Below are 25923 nucleotides of genomic sequence, written 5' to 3' on the forward strand. Positions count from 1 at the left end.
AAGACCTGACTCAGCCAAATAACTCAGTGAATATTTTTTTTTAAAAAAGATGTAGTATATACACACAATGGAATATTATCCAGCTGGTAAAAAGAATGAAAGAATGCCAGCTGCCACAACATGGATGGATATCATATGATACTGCTTATATGTGGCTCTAAAAAAATGAAAGAAAAGAATGTATTTACAAATCAGAAATAGACCTATTGACATAGAAAACACATCAAAGGGGAGGCAGTGGAGGAAAAATTAGGAGTTTGGGACACTGCTATGTATATAAAATAGATAAACACCAAGGACTTATATTTTGGAGTGACCTATAAGGGAAAAGGATCTGAAAAAGGATAGATGGATTATATATATAGCTAGATTGATAGATATAACTGACTCACTTTGCTTACACCTGGAACTAACACACCATTCCAAATCAACTACACTTCACACACACACACACACACAAGCTCAGTGGGTTAAACAACTGTCATTTTTTTCTCAAGCTCACATGTTTGAGTAGACTGGAATCAGCTCATCTCAGTGGGTTGGCTGGGCTCATCTACAGCCTGCAGGCCCCATTCAGACCGGCGCCATGGGTCTCATGGTAGAGCCCAGGCAAAGTGGGAAATAGCCCCTCAGGACAGGAAGACAAACGAAGCTGAGGCAGAGATGGGAAGTAAAACACGGAGAAATGAAGCATTGAATCTAATAATGTAACCAACCACACCTGAGTATTTGCTCTGTGATGCTTGGCAAGGTATTTGTGGTAAAATCTCAGGCTCTAGACATATATATATATATATATAATGAGCGTGTGCCTGAGTGCAAGCTAAGTTGCTTCAGTCATGTCCGACCCCTGGCAACCCTATCAACTATAGGCCACCAGGCTCCTCTGTCCATGGGATTCTCCAGGTAAGAATACTGGAGTGGGTTGTCATGCCCTCCTCCAGGGGATCTTCCTGACCCAGGGATCGAACCTGAGTCTTTTATGTCTGCTGCATTGGCAGGCAAGTTCTTCACCCTTAGCACCAGCTGGGAAGTCCCAGAGACACATAGACCTGGTTTGAATTCCAGCCAAGCCATTCATTAGCTGTATGACACTGGGCAGTTTCATTAAATTTTCTCAACTGGAGCTCATTCATTCTTTCTTTCTTTTTTAAACTTGAGTTACAAATTTTATTTTACCCAACATATCAAAAACAGTATCATTTCAACATGGAATCTTTATAAAATAGTCATAAAATGTCTTACTTTTTTTTGGTGCCAAGACTTTGAAATCCAGTGTGTATCTCATACTTAAAAGGGTTTGGCTGGTTGGTTGTTTTGGCCACAGGACATGGCATGAGGGATCGTAATCCAGCCAGGGATCCAAACTGTGCCTCCTACAGCACTAGTGTGGAGTCTCAACCACTGAACCACCAGGGGTGTCCCCTGGTGTTTAGTATTTAAAGACATGTTCTTCCCACCTACCACTTATTCTTTCTTAAAATAGAAACAACAATAGAAATAATACCTATCTCACAGTTTCTATGCAGTAGATCAGAGAATCATTTTCAAGTGACCAGTGCTGTTCCTGAAACACAGCAAACCATTCAAAATGATATGTTAGACCACATCATCATTAACTGCTTTGGAAAAGGACTCGCAATAGGAAAATCAGTATTTTGTTTTTATTATATCAACTGATACTACAATCTCTTTACTTAAAAGCAAATGCAAATTACTCCAAAGCATTTTTTAAACCCAATTTACTTTATCGAATTGCCACATCCTGGAAACACCAGATTGGCAGATCCTTAGATCAGCTGAAATTAAGATTGGTAGAACAAAAAAAAGCATTAACCTCATGGTTTCCTCTGCCGAGCCTGGCATTTTGGCCATATTCTTGTTTACTCCAATCAAACAGTAGAATTGAAAATGAATGAAAAGGGGAAGGAAGGTAGGAAGAGAGGGAAGGCAGGGGAGGGGAGGGGAGGGAAGGAAGGAGGGAGAGAGGCCAAGCCAAAATCAACCGTTGATTATGCAGGACCCTCAGACAGCACCTGGAGAAGGCCATGGCACCCCACTCCAGTACTCTTGCCTGGAAAACCCCATGGATGGAGGCGCCTGGTAGGCTGCAGTCCACGGGGTCGCAAAGAGTCGGACATGACTGAGCGACTTCACTTTCACTTTTCACTCTCATGCATTGGAGAAGGAAATGGCACCCCACTCCAGTGTTCTTGCCTGGAGAATCCCAGGGACGGGGGAGCCTGGTGGGCTGCCGTCTATGGGGTCGCACAGAGTCGGACACGACTGAAGCGATTTAGCAGCAATAGACAGCACCACAGGAGACAGCACCTGACGGGAAACAGGACAGAACTGTACTTTGGTTGAAAGACAGCTGCTTTCTTAAATTCCTGTAATCCATGATTTGAGAATTCAGCATTATGGCGCTGTATCATTCACTTTCTCGTTGGTCAAAACAAACTGTATTAGACAGCACAGTTTTCATTTCAAAAAGAGACAAGAGTCAATGAAACGTAACTGAAGAATAAGAAATGGGTGGAGAACTGATACGAACTCCTTCCAAGCAGCTGCCTTGGATTATCAACAGTCACCCGAGACCTAAGCCCTCAGGATTCAAACTAAGGCAGCGGCTCTCCTGAACTCCTGACTTGGCAGAACGGTTTGGCTCTCTCCCCTCCACACGACTGCGGCCTCTTGTGGGGACAGGGCGGTGGATGTGCCAGAAAGCGAGGCTGCGGTCCCAGCCCCTGACTGGCCGGGGCACCCGAGGCAGGGAGTTTCTGGGGGGAGGCCGGTGAGCCCTGCCCGAGAGGATCTCAGGACTGGGACTCGTCTGCGAGTCCTCATAATGAAAGAGCTGGGTGAGGACCCACGGAAAATGGGGCCGTTACATGTGTCTTCCTTTTTACATTTTTAAATACTTTATTTTAAAATACGTTATTGAAGACCTACACTATTTCACATCCATGGTGTGTTATATGAACTTCTGAAAGCCGGCCTGAAATCGTAACCTTCATGCCTGCTTTCCCTTGCGCATTGGGTTCGGGCTCTGCGGGTTGAGGCCCTGCGGGTTGAGGCCCCGTGGGCGCGGGTCCTGCGGGTTGAGGCCCTGGGGTTGCCGGGTGACTGTTGCCAGGCGACCGCTGGGCCACCGCCCACCCCCAGGGCAGGAAGTTCGGCGGCTCCCCTGAAGGCCAGCCTCTTCCCGAGAACATCTCTTTCAGGGATACGGATCTGCAGGAATGTAGTTAAGCCCACAGGAGTTTCAGCCTAATCGCTCCTAAACCGCCTACTAGGTCTGACTCAGAAGAAGGGAGAGAACGCCCATGTGACACCTCACCCCGGGGGTAGCCAGGCGGCCAGGACGTCACTCGCCGACGTGGCTCAGGAGCTCACCCCTCAAAAGTCAGTGTCCAGGCCGCTCTGCGCTCCGCCCGGCGGTCGGCGCTGAGCGTTCAGAGCAGCAGAACGTCTCACTGACGTAACCGGAGCGCGAGCGCGGGCGTGAGAGAAGGGGAAAGGCGGGAGGAAGGGAAGGAAGGAAGGGCCAGGCGATGGGGGCTCTTTGTTTTCTGAAAAGAAAGTGAAAGTGAGAGTCGCCCAGTCGTGTCCGACTCTCTGCGACCCCGTGGACTACACAGTCCATGGGATTCTCCAGGCCAGAGCACTGGAGTGGGTCGCCTTTCCCTTCGCCAGCGGATCTTCCCAACCCAGGGATCGAACCCAGGTCTCCCGCATTGCGGGCGGATTCTTCACCAGCTGAGCCGCCAGGGAAGCCCTTGTTTTCTGAACATCAACACTACCCCGGGGTTGGTGCTGGGAAGACTTTCCTCCATGAAACAAGGCACTGAAGTAAGATAACAGAAAGGTAATGGTGTCCCTTTCTTGTGGAGAGCTAGAGAAGTGTCCCTTGTGAGAGGGTTGTGGGGGCGGGGTGGGCAAGAACCCTTTGGTGGCGCTTTCTCGCTTTCTCGGGGACATCAGTTCAGAGAAGGTTTTGCACAGAGCTGACAATCTGGAACTGCAGCCCCCCAAAACCACTGATCAGTTTCTGGGAAGGTTTTTTACTCTTCCCACAGGGATGGGGACTCAGTTTGAAGACCATTTATAAATTCTCAAGATCATAGATGCTGTAAATGTTGTTCACTCACTGCTATATCCCTGGCCACAAACACCCATAGTAGGTGTTCAACAAATATTCATTGGAAAAGTGAATGATACTGACTAAATTCAAAGAGAACTTTACTCTATTATTAACATATACTCTATATTCCATAACTAGGTAAATAGTTTATTATTGAGGGGAAAAGTGTAGGCAAGCCTTTTACTAAAGGGAAAGTTAAACCATTACTTGATCAATAAGTTTTAATTTTGTAAATTGTACTTCCTCTCGGACAGAGAAAATGCACAGTGATATGCTGCATGCTATAGAAAATTCTAAGAAATTTTATGTTTTAGCTTCATTTATATTTTGAAAACTTATTTGAATGAAGAATTTCACTTTCATTTGAAACATTTTAACATCCATGGAAACTACTGATCTTAGAGCACGAAGAAATAAAGTTTGGAATGTTTAAACTAAAGGCAGATACATAACACAGTAGGTTATTACTTCGTTAGTACTGCTCAATCAGAAAATAAGAGAAAATCTGGTAAGAAAAGCTATCCACTTGAGAAATTTTACAAAAAGAGTGACTGTTAATTAAAGAAGAACATTTTGAGGCCCACTTCTAATTGCTTCATTATTTTGGCTCCTAAAGTACAGAAAAAGCTATCAAAAGAAATTTAACACTGATAACAAACTTCACTTCATACCAATTTAGAATTAAGTAGTGATATATTTATTAAATAGCTTTCATATAAATGTATGTGAACTAAAAATCATGAGTATTTAATGGCTTTATTGATTTCCATTCAATGAATGCAGTATTAATGTGGCTAAGGCTTGGGTAATGGGAAAAGTTAATTTCATAACTTGGTAGTTGTAAAGAATGGTTTCTCAAACTAAGCTGTTTTCTGAAATTTCTTCAAGGAGACTACAATGTCTGAAAACATTTCAGCCGTGAGCATAAACTAGAGACGAGAGCAGTCGTTTCTGTATTAACCGAATGATGTCACGAGGTCAGAGCCTCGGGTAACCCTTCACCCTTTATTTCTCCCCGGTACAAACCTGAGTCTAACTACTCCATCCCCTGTTGTGATCCCACCGATTCTGAGACACTGTCATCTCTGCAGCCTGCAGTCATCTTCCAGCTGGGAGTCCTGCTAGACCTCCCACCCAACTAGAGTTTATTCTGCCAAGAGAAGCTAGAGTCTGGTTTCAATATACGTTAAACCAGGGCCTCCAACCCCTGGTCCACAGACTGGTGCTGGTCTGTGGCCAGTGGGGAAGGAGAGATGCAGCAGGCGGTGGGCGAGCGAATGAGGTTCCATCTGCGTTGACGGCTGCTCCTGTCGCTCATGGTACCGCCCAAGCTCCCCCGTCAGATCAGTGGCGGCACCGGCCTCTCAGAGGAGCGCAAACCCTACTGTGAAGTCTGCATGCAAGAGATCTGGGTTGTGCTCTCCTTATGGGAATCATCCTGAAACCATCCCACCTCCGCCTTCTGGCCCATGGAAAAATGGTCCCGTGAAACTGGTCCCTGGGACCAAAAAGGTTGGAGACCGCTGCATTAGGCCGTATGGTTCTCTTGTTCTCAAGCCTCCCTCGGCTTACAGAGCATGTGTGCTAAGTTGCTCCTGTTTTGTCTGACTCTTTGTAACCCAATGGACATTAAAGAATAAATTTATAGTTACCAAAGGGGGAAGGGGATGGAGGAGGGATAAATTAGGAGCTCAGGATTAGGAGATACAGTTCAGTTCAGTTCAGTCGCTCAGTCGTGTCTGACTCTTTGTGACCCCATGAACCACAACACACCAGGCCTCCCTGGCCATCACCAACTCCCAGAGTTTACCCAAACTCATGTCCATTGAGCTGGTGATGCAAACCACTATATACAAAACAGATAAACAACAAGGTCCTACTGGATAGCACAAAGAACTGTATTCAATATCCTATAATAAACCATGATGGAAAAGAACATGAAAAGACTCTATGTATAACTGGATCACTTTGTTGTACACCAGAAACTAGCATAACATTGTAAATCAACTATACTTCAATAGAAAATAAGAAAATAGGTTCAATTATAATGGGCCCAATTTGTGGTGAAAATTTTGAAAATATACATTTACTTTAACATATTTAACGTCATGATGGCTTTAAAAGATGCCCACAAGCTCTTCCGTTACTCAGTCCATCCCCCCCGCCCCTAGTGGGCTGTGCGACTCGGGAGACCAGGTCACTGGAAACGCGGCAGCTCCTCCGGCTCCTCACAGCTGCCACGTGGTGAGAACACAGAGGCCCTGCGGGGACGTCCACGTGCAAGTAAGCGAGGCCTCCAGCCAACAGTCACAGCGGATCCTCCAGCCCTGGTCGAGCCTTTCAGTGACTGCAGCTTCATTTATCATCACTCCTTTCCCACATTTTCACGATGCTATTAATAGCCTCCACATTGTTCCTTGAACATCTCAGTGCCAAACTAGTGAGGGACCCTGAACCAGAATCACCCAACCAAGCCACTCCCATGACCCACGTAAAAATGACATGAGAAGATAACTTTATTTATCCACAGTGTGGGGGTGACTTGTTACACAACAATGTATAACTAACACAGACATATAATATACCTTTTTTTTCCACTAAAAGATGGTATTCTTGAAGCGGTTACTGATACGCAATTGTGGATAATTTATTTAACCTCTCTGAATCTCCGTTTCTTCACCTGCATAATGAGAATGATATTATCTCCCACACTAATCTACTGTGAAGATTAAACAGTCCATCATATGTACACAATGATGTAAATTTTACATCATATGTCCACAAGGATGGGGAAAAAAACCAACAATGCATCACGTGTACGCTCTTTCTGCTTCTAGGTAAAAAGAGTACAATACTTGAAAAGCCCACTAAAGCCCATGAAAATGTATACAGTCCCTCAAAGTAGTCAGACTGAAAATAGTAACGGAAGGATCATGTATCTGCAGGGGAGTCTATGTTCAGACGCCCTTTCGAGGCTGAAGGAACTGTGTCCAACTGCTGGGCCAGCCACCGCTGACAGCCCTGAGCTCGGCCTTCTTGGGGATTAGGCTCAGTTGAAGAAAACTGCCCTCCCCGACCTCACGCCCCCTTTCTGGGCAGCCAGCCTCAGCGGCTGGGGCCTGTTTCGCTTAGATGTCCAGCTCCCTCGCTCCAGATCAGGACACCTCTGAAGAGCGCCCCGGCTCCCACGCTCCCCCGGGGAGGCCGAGGCCTTTGCTGTGACTGCAGGCCCACCCAGCATTTCCTCAGCCCAGGAGTTAGCCAGCCTCAGGGCATGCCCCAAGAAGCCTCCTGTAACCGGATCTCCAGCCCAGAGTCGGCTTCCTGGGCACCCGAGCTGTGCCATCTCCCATGTGCCCCACTTTGCACCCCACCTCAGGGGCCTGTGGGGCTCTCAGTCCAGATGTGAGTCTGGATGGACAGAGGGCTGGTGAGCACATAATGCTGAGTCTTACAGGAGGTCATTTCAGGTTCTTCAGTCAAGGCAGGGTTAAGCCTGTCAGAGGGGAGTAGAAAGATTTTCTCTCTAAGCCGAGTGCGATAGGAGAGTAATGAGATGAGGGCAGAGATTCTGTGGCAATTTGCATTGGTAACTCAAGGACAATTTCAAGAGCTATTAAAAAGTAGAGCCATTGTTGATTAGCATATGAATTCCTTTAATAGTGTTATGTATCCTTAATGCAAGTGTATCAATAGGGTAATTCTCCTAGGCAAGCACCAATCGTGTTTTGATGGGATAGTGTTGGAATTAAGATCATGGCCTCTAGAATCTTAGAGATGTGAGCTGAAATCCAAGTTAAGCTACTTACTGCCTATAAATCCTTACATAAATTAGTTCACGTTCCCCAGCTTTGATTTTCATATACATATATTGGGGAACTTAAGAGCTACCTCTTAAAATTATTGTGATCACAATGAGATAATACCTGTAAAACATTTACCTGTTTGCTCCATGTCTTAAAACCTCAGTACCTGATGCTTGTTTCAATTTTGATTATAAACACAAAAAGTGAAAGGACTAAAAGAGGCTTTCCTAATGTTTGCAATGGGTCATCTTAAAAGGCAGGGCAAAGAAGAAATGTAATTGATAAATTGATAATTGATCAGTGGCTTTGCCTCATATCTCAGAAATTTGGTGGAAGCACTCAAACATGAGAACAGCAGACAGAAGTACCTCCCTATTCTAGACAAACCCCACAAGGTTCCCTAAGAGGTGAGCAGACTGGCCCTTCGGGCCTTATCTGATCTTTATTCAATTGGTACAAATATCATACAAACATGAATAATATGAATATAAAGTAAGATGTAAATAGAAATTCAAATGTTAAGTTGCATATATACAGAAGAGGAACTTACTTAGTGTTCTAGGGTCAGTAAGTAAGGAAACTGTTTGGCTTTTCTCTCGCCCTCCTCCTAAGACTTGGAGAGACCTGCTGGGAGAAGGGGTGACAGAAGGCAAGGACCTTTCAGAGGCAAAATAAACACCCAGCCCCCACAAGACAGATGCCTGCAAAGCTGCAGGAGCAATCAAACCGACATCCACCCACAGATGTCTACACAGCGCTTGGGGGAGCTTGTCTCTGCTAGACTGAAAGATGAACCTGGCCCTGCAGAAGGTTCTGAAGGCAAAAAGCATCTGGAACGTTCCCCAAAGGCAAAGAGTATGGGCAACAAGAAATCATGGGCTGCACACTCATGTTGGTGTGGAAGGGAGACCTGAGTTTGCCCTGTGCCAGGTGGGTGTATGACAGCATACAGGTATCAGCCAGCCCAGGAGGGATGCTTGCTTGGGCCAAGAAAACAGATAAGTTTGTTGTGGAAAAGAGTAGGTGCACGTATTGCTCCAGTCAGGCACATACACGAGACCAGAAACCTGGGCGTGTGCTGATGGGCAAAGCGGGTGCGTTACCAGAGACCATAAAACACACTGCAATAGACAAGCACAAAAATACCTATCGTGACAGAAGGGCACCAATAGCCACAAGTTGTACCAGGAACAAAAGATGTTTGGGCCTTTTGCTTTTAATCTCTATACTTGGTGCACTGATTCTGGAAACGTCAGAAGGGAAAGGGATAAAGAGTAAAAGACAGATCACAGTCTTGCCAAAAATGCCAAAGCTAAGTGGACTGGAGGAATGTGAATAGTATCTGAGGCTCAATTTCTAAATCAAATCACCTAAGGACTGTTTATCCCTGAAAGTGAGGATTATCAAAAAATAAGATTGTTCTTAGAATTGAAAGTAACAAGAGAGCTACTGTATCTCGCTGAGATGCCTTCAGTGCAGGGAAGGGAGAGCAACAGAGAAAGGTTGAAAGGAGTGATGGGGGAAAATAAACTCTGTTTTCCTGGTGTACTATACTCAACCCATTCAAGAAACTGGGCTAGGGTGAAGTGATATTTCCAGGCAGGAGAAAAAATGGACCATTTATTAGATGACTGTAGTTTTGAACAAAGATGAAAGAAAAGACTAAAATGATATAGTCTTTGTTACTTCCAAGGGGGAAAAAAAAAGGTGAAAAGATGCTGGGTGGTCTTGTACCTGTGCACCAGTTGGCGCTGTCAGGTGGGACAGCTTTGTGGCAAGTAGTAACTAGATCAGAAGAAGAAATTCAGTTAGAGACGCCTAAGAAGGTAAGTGATGTGCACTTGGCTATTTACATTTAGCTCACATTCTCTAGTTGGTTGTATAGGACCCGAGTCTGAGGAACAAGAAACTAAACAAGCTTCTCTTTGGAAACCTAAGCCAGGTTGCTAAGTAAGTTTCACCTCTCCTGGGTGCCTCACAGGGTCAATGACGGCTGTAGTCGAAGTGCCGTGCTTCTGTTTAGTCCCTCTACTTTCTAACACCCATAAATTCAGCAGCGGGTGATGAAGTCTAGATCACACTTAGGCATCTAATGCAACTATAAAGAGGCGTCCTTTCTTCTCAGTGAAATTACTCTTTTAATGTTCTTGTTTTCCAATTTACATCAGTTAGAAGCTGTTAAAGTAACAGTGTAGGCATTAGAGGAAAAATAAAAGAGAATATGGAAAAGAAGATTGCTCCTGTCCGGGTTCTCTTCATCACATTATCTGTAGAGTTTATATCACTGGCTTCAGATTTATCCAGTTTCTTGTCTTTTATGACTGGAAACATTAAGAGCAACCTGTCAGCTCTGCAAAATACCATTTGTAGTCCTCTAAATCTTCCCCACGTAATCTTTAATAACTGTCTTACGTTCAAGTTGACAGCAAGCAAGTAATAAAATGCTTAATACCGTTTTATAGGTCACATAACACAACCGTTTATTTTAGTTCAACAGGCAATAACAGGTAACAGATAATGAAGTCAGTACAGATTTGTATAATGCAGTTTCTGAGTTGGCAACAGCTTTGGAAAAACCTTAGAAAATCTTCTGAGCTATATCAAAACAGAAGTGCGGTTCCATTTTCTCTCTTTCTAATGACTCATAATACCAGAGTCAACATTAGAGATGCTGCACTTCAATTTTCAAAACGATGTCTATTATTATGTAAACAAATCAACTTTTTAATGGGAAAAGATGTCTTTCTCCCAGAACTTCAAATGACAAAAGTGAAAGAAGCAAAGAAGTGACTATTCTGCAACTATTTAGGAATACAAAATCATCCAAGACATCTCTAATATAATAACAACCACTGGCCACCTATGACTGATAAATAAAAATAACAATTAATTGAAATGCAATAAAATATAAAATCTATTGATCTTAAAAGGTTATATTCTTTAATTGTGGCTTATCTTCCTTTTCTCTACTTTAACAGTTTGAACATAGCTGCTTTAGAGGGTTTTTCACACAGTTTTATAATTTCTAGATATCTTGGTGCTAATTCTTCTCAATTTTGCACCTAGTGACACTGTGTGTTCTTTGGCAGTTCAGTTCCAGCTCTACACTTTAGCAGTACTTCAAATCCTGTCCCCTCTTTGGCACTCTGCGGCCCAGGGGTCAGGATTCCACCCTTTCACTGCCAAGGGCACAGGTTTGATTCCTGGTCAGGGAACTAAAATTATGCAAGCCACACAGAATGGCAAAAAAGCAAAATAAAACAAAAACTCAGAATGCATCCTTTGACCTGATATCTGTGTGTAGTGTGGTCTGAGAGCTAACTATTTCTCTATTTCTTCTCTCCTTACTCACTCTTGAACTCTAACTTTCATTATATCATTTGGAAGATCTGCTCCAGCAGCTGGATGCACCTGTGTGCCTGCTCAGTCACTTCAGTCCTGTCTGGACTTTGTGACCCCGGACTGTAGCCCGCCAGGCTCCTCTGTCCATGAGATTCTCCAGGCAAGAATACTGGAGTGTGTTGCCATGCCCTCCTTCAGGGGATCTTCCTGATCTAGCGATCGACTCTGCATCTCTTACATTTCCTGCGTTGGCAGGCAGATTCTTTACCACTAGCGCCGCCTGGGAAGCCCTGGATGCACCTACTTTCCTACCAGTTCTGTGTGGTGATTTTTCTTTGATTCTTTTTGCATCATTTTTTCCTCATTGCATCCCATATATGGTTAAGATCTAATCTTTAAAAATAAAATTTTCATTCTACGTACTCCTGGTTCAACTTTAATTGAACCCTTATACTAAAGATGATTGAATTTCTAAAGCCGGTATGTGAAGAAGGATCCTATAGAAGTGTTGGCAGATGCACAATGTGAAGAAATGCTTCCAGCTACAAAGTAACAGAGTCTGTTAATATAGCTTAGATCAAAATGTCATGGAAAGCTGACTTCACATATATAGAAAGAAGGTATGTCAGAGTTGGTACCTGTATCATTACATACCCAGGCTCTAATTCCCTCTCCATTAACCTCAGTTTAATATTTTGTTTTTATGTTTTGTGTTTCATTGTCAGAAGAGGGCTGCCATGTCTCCGGAAATTGCATCTGTGTTCACCTAGTAAGAAGGTATAAAGGGCAAGATTAGAGGCTGGTGTCTTGTGTTAGAAAATACAATTTTTAATAAATTCTCCCTAGCTGACGTCTCCTTATACCTCATTGGTCAGTATTAAGTCAAAAGAAAAATGAGATTACAATGGCTGGCTTAGGCTCATATGGATAATTTCTTAAATATGGCATAAGGGTCTACATATGCTCACAATATAGGATCTCCAGCTGCTGGCCAACAAAGCAAGGTTTCTATAGTAGAAAAGGAATATGTGAAGGGAAGGGATGTTTACTGAATATGCAAGAACCAGTGTCAGCTTTGGGGTGGGAGGAGGAAAAACAGAATGTACCTAGGATATGACAAGACCCAAAAGGGGCACGATCACACAGGACTTCGGTGACACAAAGGTAAGGGAACAACAAAGGTGGCGTTCTAAACATTTTGGTCTGGAGTCTAGAAAACTGAAGAGTTTGGAACAAAAAAATGGCACAAACAAATCCGTGTTTTAGGATGGCGATCTACTAGAACTTTTGGTCTCTAAGGAGAAATACAATGTTTTCACAAGGACTCCCTCTTTCCATAATCTTCCCTTAAGGAGGCACGAGGTTGAAACCCCAGGATTCCAGGCCAGTTTTCTAGGTGTAACGGTAGTAGATACGCCACAAAGTTGATAAACTGGGACTCCTCCACATGGCCCTCTTTTCCTGCTGTGTCCCCTGAAACAGCCTGGATCAAGCCAGCAATCGCGGCAACCCCAATAAAGGCAGGCGCCTTCCTTGCCCCGTGCCCCCTGGAGGTTTGCTGCTGCCTGATACAGCAGAGTGCTAAGCCCTCGCTGCACGGAGACAAAAGAATCAGCTCGGGCAGTGACACCTGCACCGCTCAGCGAGTCTCATGGCTTTATTTTTGTGTGTCACAAAGTGCCTGAGTTCTGCACTTTGCGTCCTCGCATTGATAACGGTATTTTCCTAGAACTGAAAACACAGATATTTCATTCTTGATATGATAAATTTTCCACAAATAGCTCACTTAGAACTTTAAAGGTAAGTAAGCTTACATTTTATAAACATTATCTATTCACATGTTTTGAAAAAAAATCTGTGGTTTTACCTATTTAAAGCACAATTTATGTCCTGGATAAAGAAAGGGGTTCACTTATTTTTAAATGGTACAGCTGAAATTATTTTTTAAAAAAACAGGACAAGCAATACATCCTATGGAGAAACTAAAAATAAAACTACCATATGATCCAGCGATTCCACTCCTGGGTATATATTCAAAAAGAAAGAAAAAAGAGAAAACATTAATTTGAAATGATATATGCACCCAATATTCATAGAAGCATCATTTTATAGCCAAGTATGGAAGCAACCCAACTGTCTATCAACAGATGAATCGATAAAGATATGAGATATATATATACATCACATACATATACAATGGAGTATTACTTGGTCATAAAAAGAATGAAATTCTTTGACTTGAAACAATGTGGATGGAATTAGAGGGAATTATGTTTGGCTAGATGATGAAAGACAAATACTCTATACACTTAGATGTAAAATCTAAAGAATAAAAGAAACAAATGTAAATAATAAAACGGAAACAGGCTCAGAGATACAGAAAACAAACTGGTGGGAGCAATGGGGGAAGGAAGGAGGAGGGGCAAGACAGGGATGTGGGATTAAGAGATAAAACGACTACGGATGAAATAAGCCACAAGGATCTACGGTGCAGCACAGGGAGATACAGCCATTACTTGTTAATGACTTTAAATGGAGTATAATCTATACAAATGTATTCAAGCAACATGCTGCACACCTGGAACTAATATAATATTGCAAAACGAGTCTTCTTCAACAAAATACATATAAACTAAAGAAATTAATAAAAAGCTATTATGTTGTAACAACAATTTCAACTAGATTCAATTCAATCACTTTAATTAAGTTCTCTTTTCATAAGTCTTCAGAAAGCATTTAGAATATTGAAACACTTAAGACATAGTTTTATGAGTAGTAGAGGTGTTATCCTATTTGAGAAAAAAAATGAATTCAGCATTCCTTATAGTTGGGCAAAATTTAGAATAGTCCACCTATTTATTTACCAAATCTATTAACAGAATAACAAATGTCCACAGAATGAACCCTCCGAAAGAGAAAGGTAGTATGACATTGATAAAGTAGCTCAACTCAGGATGCTAAACGTTGGCCTCACACAGGGTTAAAGAATGCATATTTCTGCATTCCTCTCTTTCCTTCCTCTCTTACTAAAATAACTTAATCTATAATATTTGACAGGTAAATAATATTCCAGTTTCCAAGCCATTCTTCATATTTCTACATCAGTTTAATCAAACTCCTATCCAATGCAGAATGTCAGAAATATTTGAGGCAGATGGCACCTACCTAAACAGTGGGCAGCCACATTCTTTTCTCAAAGTAAGAAGCAGTAGTTTAGATACAAACCTGAGAAACAGTTCATCCAGAATCACACGAGAGGAGACTGAGTGGCTGAGGGAGACCTTTGGCATCAGGCTCCCAGTTCACTTCAGTTCAGTCACTCAGTCGTGTCTGACGCTTTGTGACCCCATGAACCACAGCACACCAGGCCCCCCTGTCCATCACCAACTCCCGGAGCTTGCTCAAACTCATGTCCATTGAGTCAGTGATGCCATCCAACCATCTCATCCTCTGTTGTCCCCTTCTCCTCCTGCCCTCAATATTTCCCAGTTATCAGGGTCTTTTCAAATGAGTCAGTTCTTCGTCTCAGGTGGCCAAAGTATTGGAGTTTCAGCTTCAACACCAGTCCTTGCAATGAATATTCAGGACTGACTTCCTTTAGTATGGACTGGTTGGATCTCCTTGCAGTCCAAGAGACTCTCAACAGTCTTCTCCAACACCATAGTTCATCAATTCTTCAGTGCTCAGTTTTCTTTATAGTCCAACTCTCACATCCATACATGAGTACTCAAAAAACCATAGCTTTGAGTAGATGGACCTTTGTTGGCAAAGTAATGTCTCTGCTTTTTAATATGCTGTCTAGGTTGGTCAAACTCTTCTTCCAAGGAGTAAGCATCTTATTTCATGGCAGCAGTCACCATCTGCAGTGATTTTGGAGCCCCAAAAAATAAAGTCTGTCACTGTTTCCCCATCTATTTGTCATGTAGTGATGGGACCAGATGCCATGATCTTAGTTTTCTGAATGTTGAGTTTTAGGCCTACTTTTTCACTCTCCTCTTTCACTTTCATCAGGAGGCTCTTCAGTTAGTCTCCCAATCATAACTTAAATGATTAAATCCTATTGCAAACCTGCCATCGTGGTTCTCCCACCTTACTCTGGAGCAGCCTTTGCAGTTAATTTTGCTTGTTCCTCTATATGTCTCTCACTTTCTGGAGAATAAACACTAGCTCAGTATTTCAATGTATTTTAAAAAATATCCCTAGTTATTTCTGAGTTAGCTCACACTCTCTTTGGTAGGTAGATGCAGAAGCTGAAGTGTGGAACTTATCTTTTATCCAGGGAACCAAGGAAGGTCAGTAAAATCTCTAGATCCCTGTTTTCCTCTGGCCATGCAGTTAAATGCCAAATGCACATCCTCATGCTGTTTTCACTGCCATTCCTGTTTCCAGGCAGCACATTTGACAATAGCCTCATCTCAGACCCTTAGAAGTAACCTGCAATGCACGGGCCCTGCAAAGACTTCCTTTAGGAGCTGATTCTGTTTATCAAGGTAGCTGTAGGCAGCCATCAAATTCAGAGGAAAAATATGATGTAAAATTTTTTTCTTGAGAAGGATAATAATTTTTACCCATAACACACACCAGAGGTAAGTTGTCATATTATTATTTTCATTTCTGCATCTTAGTGATGATGATGAATTGAAACATTGAGAAAACTGAATCATGGGAGCGTAAATCAGACTTTTATTTCAATTTAGTGTTATAGAGAGTGATTGAAGCTACTGGTGGTGAGGGGTCTGAAAAAGGGTAGGATTTCTCAATTGCACATGGAAATTTCTTAACTTGACATGGGGAAAAACCATGTATTACAGAATACAGTGACTATACTTTGGCATTACATGTATCACCTATTATCTACAGAGGGGTAATCCCAGTTTGACCCCCCCTACCTCCACCCCAATCAAACCCACACAGGCTCGAGGCCCCTGTATAAAATGGTCTGGTACAGTCAGTTCTCTGTATTCACAAACTCCACACTGCTGGCTGGCTGGAGGTGGAACCGTGGCTACAGAGGACCAACTATATGTATATTCCCTAGAAGTTATTTCTGGAATGAACAATGAAAAGGAACATGACCATCTTAATAAGGTGCTCAAGATTTTGTTCAAATAAGAGGCTTCTTCTGCCCCTTCCAGCAGAATCAAGTATCCTCTAAACAATGCCTGAAAGATCACTCGAACTCAAGAAGCCTGGCTCCTTGCTGAGGAGTTGGTACTTAAGGTTTATACTTCTCAAATGCCCCTCTATAGGTTCAGTTGCAGAGTAAAAATTCTTTTAAGTAAATGCTTTTTAAATCCATGATATATTGTTATATAAAGTATGCACAATTGAACAAAATATGCAAAGGAATGGAAGTTGGAATGAAAGAAAGAAGGAAGGAAACAGATATGAGAAAAGTCAGACAAGTAGAAAATGTAACAGAGAAGAATAAAGCTGACTGCATATTGGATCCGTTTCTGTTATTTTCATCTTTGTAACCTATTGCATTTGCTACCGGTTAATCACTAAAGGAGTGCTACCTATAGCTTAAAGTAACATAATGGCCCATCTCTGGCAACTCTGCCTCCCAGGTAATAAGCATGAAGCTAAAATACCTTTGTTTAGCTCACAGGAAACATCTTGATCAGGTCCACCTGTGAATGGTTACAGCAAGGAAGAATTTAACACATTCCCTCTGGAGTCTGGCCAGAATCCGGAAAAGTCTTCAACAACACCTTGGCTTTTTAAAAAAGTTTACCTCTTTACCTCCCCTTCTTTATTCTATAAAGGAAACTACACTGAAACCCAGGCAAGATGGTCCTCTGGGACACTAGGCCACCCTCCTCTTGGTCTGCTGTTCGAATCGTCGCTCTTCCCGCCCCAACACTGATCTCTGGGTTTACAGGCCTGTTGTGCAGCAAGCAGTATGTGCTTGGACGTGGTGATAAAAATGCAGAGGAAACACTAAGGACTGGAGGAAGTCTGGGACGGAGGAGCCAAGGAAGCTAAGCAGACGGAACGGTCCAGACTTGATTCGAGGGCTCTAGAATAGGAAGCTGCCTAAGGCTGTGCTCTTTGCTTCTAACTGAGGTTCCTGGAAGACACCGGCCAAGTTCAACACTTCCGCTTCACCTCTCCGATGGTTTCCAGGCACTTTCCTTCTTTTCAAAAGTACAGACTTCTAGCACCTCAAATCACCACTGAACTAGAAGGCTCTCCAGTCACACAAAAAAGCCGCTTCCCTCAGGGCAGAGACAGTGGGCTTGGTAAGCTGAGCACCCCAGGAATACAACTGCTGGGAACAAAGCCAGGTTCTGGTCAAAATCCAGACCTTCGGTCATCTTCAACTCCCAAAGTATTCATTAAAACCACAGTTTGGAGACAAACCCAGTCACATCCCCTGGTCCCTGCTTCTCATTCTCTAAATGACCTTAATTTTAAGTTCGTTTCATATAAAGAGACCGGTGGAGAGGGGAGGGGAAGGAGCCCGTCTCCTCTGAAGGGGGTTGCGGGGAGAGAAGCAAACCGTCAGGCTTCTCCTTGTTAATGCTTTACTCCTCGGGGCATAGGAGTTTCACTTTCCAGAAACTCAGTCTTTCTTGAAACTTAACAACTGCCTTATTTTTAAGACGCATAAAAAGTCACACTCACCGACCTTTCTTGAGGAGAAAAACTGGTAAAGAATAAAACGCATGAGTCCTCCTCCCATATATGGCACCTATGGTAAGACTTAGAGTTGGGGCTTTTAACTTTTTTTCACCTGTAGAAGGTGCCACGCACAGGTTTCCCTGCTATCGAGTGAAAAGTGTTCCGGTGGAAGCTTTCCTAAGTGGAAAAATGGGGTAAAGTGAAAAAGCATGACTCTAGGACACATTTGCTAACAAAGGCAGGAAATAAACTGAGGTCACGCAGAGATGCCCCCAGGCACAGTTCAGAGCCAGTAGTTCTGAAGGACTGGGAAGGATTTGGAGGTGGTGCCACTCTCAGGGGTGGGTGTAACCAGGAAGAGTCCATTTTGACTCTTTCCAGCTAGATCTGTTTCTTTGGTCGCTTTTGTTATTATAATCGCACAGAATGGCCTGCCTCAGAGAATCCTGCCCCTCTTCCCGACTGTTAAGGGAGAGAGCCTTTGTTCAGAACCCTGTCCACCTGTGGATGGCAGGAAGGAAGAAATTAACACAGACCTCTGCCTGAGGCCTGCCATTCTAGGAGGTGCTTGCAAGATTAAATGGCCTTTTTACTTAGTCTCCTCACCTCCCCGCATCTCTGATCCATAAAAGAACCTGGTTCCCAGACCCCAACAAGAGGGTTATTTTGAGATGTTAGTCTGCCATCTTGTTGGGCAGCTGGCATTCTGAATAAAGTCGCATTCCTTCTGTTAACACCTCACCTCTGGGATTCATTGGCCTATCTCTTGCTGAGCAGCGCGTGGACTCAGGGGTGCTGCATCTATCACAGCTGGGGCAAAACAAATGCTGAATGCTATTTTTGCTCTTCTTTTTTTTTTTGTAAAAGCAAAAGTCCTCTTCAAATTTCTTTCAGTTAGCGAAACCAACTGATAATGTAAACCTTCCTAAAAACAAAGGTGCATAAAGCAGCCAAATTTTGAAAGCGGGGGATGCCTGTATTAACTTCCCTCCCTTTCAAGTTTGTAGCAGGAGTTGCAGGAAGAGGAGCTTGCACGGTAGGGATAAGGAACTGCTCGCTGAATTAAGGGATACATTTGTAAGCTCCCGGAACAGGCCAAAACACATGTTTTAGTGTCAATAAAAAGTGCAGAAAGAGGTTAAATGCCAATCCCATAGACTTCTCCAGGGCAATACACCCCTTTCTAGCAGGAGAAGCATTTATCTTTTAAGGAAGAGACTTCTTAAGGCAAGATTATTTCATATAATTTACAAATGGCTTTGCATCCTTTAAAAGGGCAACTTATTGTATGATGAAAGGAACATACTTATTAAAAACCTATTACTATAATTTTTTTAGTATCCTAAACATTAATTTTTAATGATCTTAGCACGTGGCTTCACAGGTGGCTTAGTGATTAAGAACCCACCTGCCAATGCAGGAGACACAGGAGATGTGGGTTTGATCCCTGGTAGGGAAGATCCCATGGAAGAGGGCATGGCAACCCCATCCAGTATTCTTGCCTGGGAAATTCTGTGGACAGAGGACAGTCCATAGGGGGTCACAAAGAGTCAGACATGATTGAAGTGACTCAGCACGCACACACATACATTTCCAGGCATCTTCAAATCTAGTTCCTGAGTATTCTGGTGCCCTAAGTGACTCTGGGTAGACATTAATATTTCCCTAGAATAATTTTCTTTCTGTTTCTGTGTATCTACAAGATGAAGACATTGAGAGTGAAATTCCCAAAGGGTTTACGGAAACAAGGGTCAACAGCTGTGTAATTTGCCTGCCTGCACCAGCTCGTTTGCTCTGAACAGGAAAGGTAAGACAAGCTGATCCCAAAATGATCAGATGGAGTGAAGGCATTGACTATGTCAATGCAAGAATAATTAGATACACAGTCACCATAAACAGCCTTTGAAATGGTTCAGTAGCTGTAATCTCATCCCTTGCTATCATCTAGCTCTTAGCAGAGAAGCCAGCTCTCCATTTTTCTATGGATGGAGCTACACAAAAAGGATTTGGTCCACTGCCTAATACTAGAAGATTACTAATAAATGGTAGTTGAACAAGAATCTTACATATTGGTCACTTCTGACTGCTGTAAGTGAAAATTATACAAGCAGAATCTTTTCCTTTTTAAAATTCCCGATTCAAACCTAAATTGGGACTGCATGGTATTACTACTATAATTGAGCAGGACCTTACGGGGCCTCCCCAGGAGGGACCACCCCCATGTCCTCCACCTGCCCTCTGTTTGTAGAACAACTTCAGGCAAAGAATAAACTTAATCAGAGAACTGAGAAAATGCAGAAACGAAAACAGTCAAGCAAGACAAAATTACAATATTTTAGCTGTTGAACCAAGTCAGGGATCTTTAGCTCTTCTTCAAGGACTATGGATAATATTCTGAGCTATGTGCTTTGATCGGTTGTGCAGATCCTGAAACCTCCACGAGGTGGGTGAAGTTAACTGTGGGCTGCTCCCAAGCAGCTAGCCTCTAGACCAGTTAGAACCAGAAGGCTGATGATGCTGATGCTGATGACCTCAATACCAACCAATCAGAAGGATGTCCACAAGCTGATCACACCTTACTCCTTGAGCACTGTGACTCCTCCCTACCCGCTCCAGGGCTGGACACACGGTCTTAAGGGCATTAGTCTGCTGTGGTCCCTTTTGCCTGGCAGAGCAAAAAAGCTATTCTTTTCATATTAGGCACTGGTGAAGAGAGGCCCAGTTTCAACAACACTAGATGGCTCAGTGGTAAAGGATTCACCTGCTGATTCAGGAGATGTGAATTCTATCCCTGGGCTGGGAAGACCCCTTAAGAAGGAAGTGGCAACCGTCTCCAGTACTCTTCCCTGGAAAATCCCACGGACAGAGGAGTCTGGCAGGCTATAGTCCATGGGGTCGCAAAAGAGTCAGACACAACTTAGCAACTGAACAACAACCATATATTTCTATAGTTTAACATTCGCCATATAAGAAAACAATCTTTTCCTTTCTTCAAAACGTTTGCTCCCACCCTCCACCCAATTCTCATCTGATTACCTTATATACACTCCATGAAGACAACCATGTCCTTACCTTCCCATCACAGATCAGCCTTCCTTTCTCCACCATCAATGCCCGCTCCTGTGATGATGGAGGAGGGAGCCTCTTACCATTGAGGGTGCCTCCTCCCACCTGTACTCTGGACCGTGGTCCTTTCCTATCATTATATGCGGCACATTAGTCCTGTTGCTTCACTGGTCTCAAAACGTGATCCTCAGACCCACAGCATCAGCATTACTTAGGAACCTAAATCAGAAGCGCTGAGGGTCCTTCTGAAATCTGGTGAAGTTTGAGGAACCACTGAGTGAGTCTAGTAGTCCTCAACACCAACTACACATTGAATCATGTGGGGAATTTTTAAAACACCAATTCCAAGACTCCACTCCCAGAGATTCTGATTAACATGATCTGTGATTGGCCCAACCATCGAAATTTTTAAAAATTCCAAAGTGATTCTAGTGTGACACTAGAGTGGAGACCACTGGAGATGGAAGGCTTTCTCTCCTAGACGGTCAGTCTCATGCCCACCGCCGGATGATACCCATCAACATACATGTGCACCCTAATCACTTACACTTTTTTTCCTTTCCAGTTTCTTTCAAGATCACCCTCCAGATTCAATATACTTGAAACCATACAGGATCAATATGCTTTCCTCACCCCCACTCACTCATCTGTGCACTCCGATCTGAATTCTACTTTTTTTTTTTTGGCCACTCCACACAGCACGTGGGACCTTCGTTCCTAGACCAGGGATTGAACCCCTGCACTCTGCAGCGGGAGCTCAGTCTTAACCACCAGACCTCAGGGAAGTCCCTGAACTGTGTTCTCATCACCATTCAAAGTGTTCTCACAAGTGTTGCCACTGAACCGGATGCTGCCAAACCCAATCGCTGCTCCTCTGCCCTCATCATCCCCTTTCACTTTCCTCTCTCTCTTGAACAAATCTTTTCTTTTGATTTTGTAATGCTCCACGCCCTTGAGTTTCCTCCTCCAGAAGGACCACTCTTCCGTGAGTCTCTTTCTCTTTGAGGCTGCTGCGGTTTGGACATCCCCAGGGCCTAATCCTGGGGCTCTTTCTCTCATGCACACTCTTTCCAAGGACGTTTTGATCCCTTCCGTTATCTGAATATCATCTACATAGACACCCCTTATCTACCCCATATTTTTATCTGAGCTTTAGATTCAAACTGTATTTCCCATTTTCTCTTGTAATTCTCACAGACATCACCATCTTCACGTGCAATAGTTTAGAATGAGTGTCTGCTTTCTGTGAACATTGTATGAGACTTCTGTTTCTCTGCTTCATCACTGTATGCTGCACTGATGAAATTTAAGTTCACCTGGAGTAGATTCCCTTCCCATTAAACTTTTTTAAGTTTGCCTTTTTCCCTGACTACCCTCAAAAGAGCATCTTTGGTATTAGAAGTGGAATAATTTCCAAACAATCCGAGACTCAACAGAGAAGATAAAATTGTCCAATATTGGTAGTCACCTGAATACAGCATCTATGCTAAAAGTGAATTTGTCCTGTTCAGCCATGACTGAAATAGAGAAGCTTCCTTGTCAACAGACTACTCCAAACATTGGCCGTCTCTTGTAGAGCAAAGGCTCACTGAGGGTCCCACAGGTAAACCACAAAATTTCCGCTTACCCCCCCCACGCCTCCTGCAAAGAGTCAAACGGACATTTTATGTTTCTGACACACACCTGCTCTTGTTCACCAGGGGCAATCCTTTCATAAGGTAATTCTCAGCAGATGTGCCAAAGGGCAGTTCTAACTACCTACAGAATATCTAAGGAACCAATTCTAAAAACAAAAACAACAACAAAAGAATCAGGGAATAGAATGTCATCAAAGCATCAGCTCAATTCATAGATGCATTAGTAAAAGGTTACTATTCCTTCGTTTTCCTAGTGAGATACCTTTCTCCACAGAAAATGTTCACTGACTCCAGCTATGACCCCTGAATCCTGGCAGCGACTGGAGGTGGGGCAGGGATGGATGTGTACATAGAGAGGATGACAAAGAATAAAACAGGGCTGGCCACATAAGACCAAGTCCTTTTATTAGATCTCAACAGTGAGGATGAGCCATCTTAAATACTCCTCAAGTGTAAGAACATCCGTTTATAGTTTCCCTGGATTCCTTTTCATGAACGCTTCAATCAAAGGAGAATTTTCTAGGCTCATTATCTGAGATGTCCAGCTGGCTATATAAGGCCAGGATGTTTAGCAAACCCCCTTTAAAAGAAATCATGCCATAGGTCTCTATCAAAAGTTGTAAACAATCTGGCTGCTACGTCATAGGAAGAGTTTCCAGCAGCTTGGTGTCTATATTTTTAGGAAAATGTTGACAAATCAAAAACTTGAATAATGAGACACATTTGGCAACAGGACCATGAGGGGGTCATCATTTGGTGATCATAACAGATGATGTTGACAAGACTCAAAACCTGAGAAAATGATCCAACTGTGAGTGCTACCATCAAGCACACATGTATCCTTATTTATTTATTACTTTTGCTCCTGTCACAGGGTGTGTGGATGTGGTATTGAGATGTTTTGTCTCCACATTCACAGATGAGGGGGGTCTCCAGCACTTTGAAAAGAAAATCACAGAAGGCACAGTGTTTAGCCGGCAAAGAAGTCTGCAGCAAAAGCAGTAATGCCTGGTCACCTTGTTGACATTATCTTCAAGACAGAAATTTCTAGTAGTGACAGGAGAGGGCAATCAGTGGGTTTTCAAGCTACGTCTCAGGCACAGCTGTCAGGAACCTGGGAGTACATGTGATAAATTGGAAGAAGGATTTAGGAAATAGCTTTTCTATATGGGGCACAGTTTCAAAATAATATGGACAGACAGGCAAGGATGAGATCCACAAAGCTCAATCTGGAAAACCTCGAGACTGAAGATCTGAATACAAGTATATCATTTCTCAAAAAGTGTTTGTGTCCAAAAAATGTGTGCAAATTAACCTATCTTCCTTTATTTCAAGTGCATTCTCTAATTTAAGATGCGACAGAACTGGTTTGGTAACATGAGTTTAACTCCTTATTCTCACAGTTCATAGCTCATTCCTTTGATCAAGCTACTTAACCTCCACCTCCTAAAAACTACTGATCTAATATCCAAATTACATAATTCACAGCTGTATAGTGAAATACAGAGAGAGGTACACGTGCTTTTAAAACTGTGAAATAACATAAAAGTTAAGCATTGCTATAGTAATGACTGAGGCAGAGATGAGCCAGCCATTCACCAGACCAGTTCCTCTTGCCCCTAGGCACCGAGCCAGCCTGTGTGCTCCTAGCAGACTGATGATCCAGAAGATGGAGTATCTTAGCTTCTTGTTGGCTGGAAACACCCACATGAAGTCAGGGTCAACTCCTGACAGCTATCTGCCTTAGTGAGTAAAACTTTACTGGACCATAATAAACATGCGTGAATTATCCTTGGTGGCTTTCAAACTAAAATAGCAAAATTGAGTAGTCGTGACATAGACTATATGGTCAGAAGACCCTAACATATTTTACTATCTGGCCCTTTGAAAAAAAAAAAAAGTTGCCATCCACTACTTTAGCACAAACTATCACTCTACAGATACGCTGAAATTGTTAGATCCGCTTATTACAGCATTATAATATTACCACAGCTAAGACAAGGACCTTACACTCTCTTCAAGTTACTGGCTGTTTCTTGCCCTAGTAGTCCTCCCAAAGATGGTGACTTGCTTTATGGTTACTTTTTTACTTCCTTTCATATTTTAATGTAACCAGCCAAATCAGTGTTTTGGAACTACAGTGTTAGGAGGATGTTTATCAGCAGAGTGTATGCGTGTGAGATAGTCTTTGGACAGCAATGGTCACTTGAATATCACAGATTACTCTTGAAAATGGTGTCTTTGTATTTCAAGTTAGATAGTAAAATTAAACAATGTATTATTTTCTCTCTTGCTATGGACACCGTCTGTAAAATACACACATGACAGAGACTGCTAAATGTCTGCCAATACCCATTTCCTCCGATCCCCTCGTCTTTTTAGCTAAACACATGGCTGCCCAGAAGAAACCAAAAAGATTATGTTACCTGGTCTCCCTTGCAAATAGTCACGCTACATGTCTACGATCCGGCCCAAGGAAGTGAGCGGAAGTTAGGTGTATGAATTCCAGGAGCGGAAGGCGGATGCTCTCTCCTTCCTTGGCTCCTCTTCCGTTTGCTGAAACGTAACATGACTGCTGGAGCTAGGGAGCTGCTCTTGGCCCTCGAGGAAGAATTTAGTTATTGAGGATGATGGCTCAACAAGAGAGAATCCCTGGTGATTTTTGAGCCGTTACACCAACCAAGGACCTCCTGCGTGAGGTCCTCCTATTCACATGAGTGGGAAATAAGCATCAATTTAAAAAACTTTTAATTTTGAGTCTTGTCACTTAGGCCACACTTAATCCTATGCGATAAAATAGATAACAGAACTCTGTTATTATTTATTCTATTACAACAGAAATTAATGATTTATTGATAATGAGAGAAGAAATTAGAACAGTGAGACAATTTTAAAACAAGAAAAACTAAACACAGTACAGGAGTGATTAGCCAAAAACCTTTAAGAAGCTATTTTTGAACTATATGAATGGCCCTTGTCTCTCCTATTTCCTTTAATCAACATTCCTGCTAGTCTGCCAGTATCATGCATTTGACTGAAAAGGTCTTACAGCAGGAATGCAAAAACTAAATAATGTATTGGGTTGGTTATCAAAAAGTCTACAAATAATAAATGCTGGAGAGATGGTGGAGAAAAGGGAACCTTGCTACATTGCTGGTGGGAATTTAATTGGTGCAGCCACTACGGAGGACAGTATGGAGGTTCTTCAAAAAACAGAGTTACCATATGATCCAGCAATCCCACTCCTGGGCATACATCTGGAGAAAACCTCTTATTTGTAAAGATATATGTACCCCAGTAT

At 42.8% G+C, this 25923-nt stretch overlaps 1 protein-coding gene and 1 long non-coding RNA gene across 3 annotated transcripts in view; one reads left to right on the forward strand and one right to left on the reverse strand.

Moving 5' to 3' along the window:
• Positions 1 to 25923, reverse strand: part of ZNF385D (zinc finger protein 385D) — a 938617-nt gene that overhangs the window by 640934 nt on the left and 271760 nt on the right. The gene's annotated exons all lie outside the window — the stretch shown is intronic.
• Positions 3388 to 11714, forward strand: LOC145517808 (uncharacterized). Its single transcript, XR_014062349.1, has 2 exons — positions 3388 to 3868; positions 8563 to 11714. It is a non-coding gene; the product is annotated as an uncharacterized LOC145517808 (long non-coding RNA).

The sequence above is a fragment of the Giraffa tippelskirchi genome, chromosome 8 (genome assembly GCF_054371585.1).
Source record: "Giraffa tippelskirchi isolate mGirTip1 chromosome 8, T2T-mGirTip1v1.2.pri, whole genome shotgun sequence".
In the NCBI taxonomy this organism is placed as follows: Eukaryota; Metazoa; Chordata; class Mammalia; order Artiodactyla; family Giraffidae; genus Giraffa; species Giraffa tippelskirchi.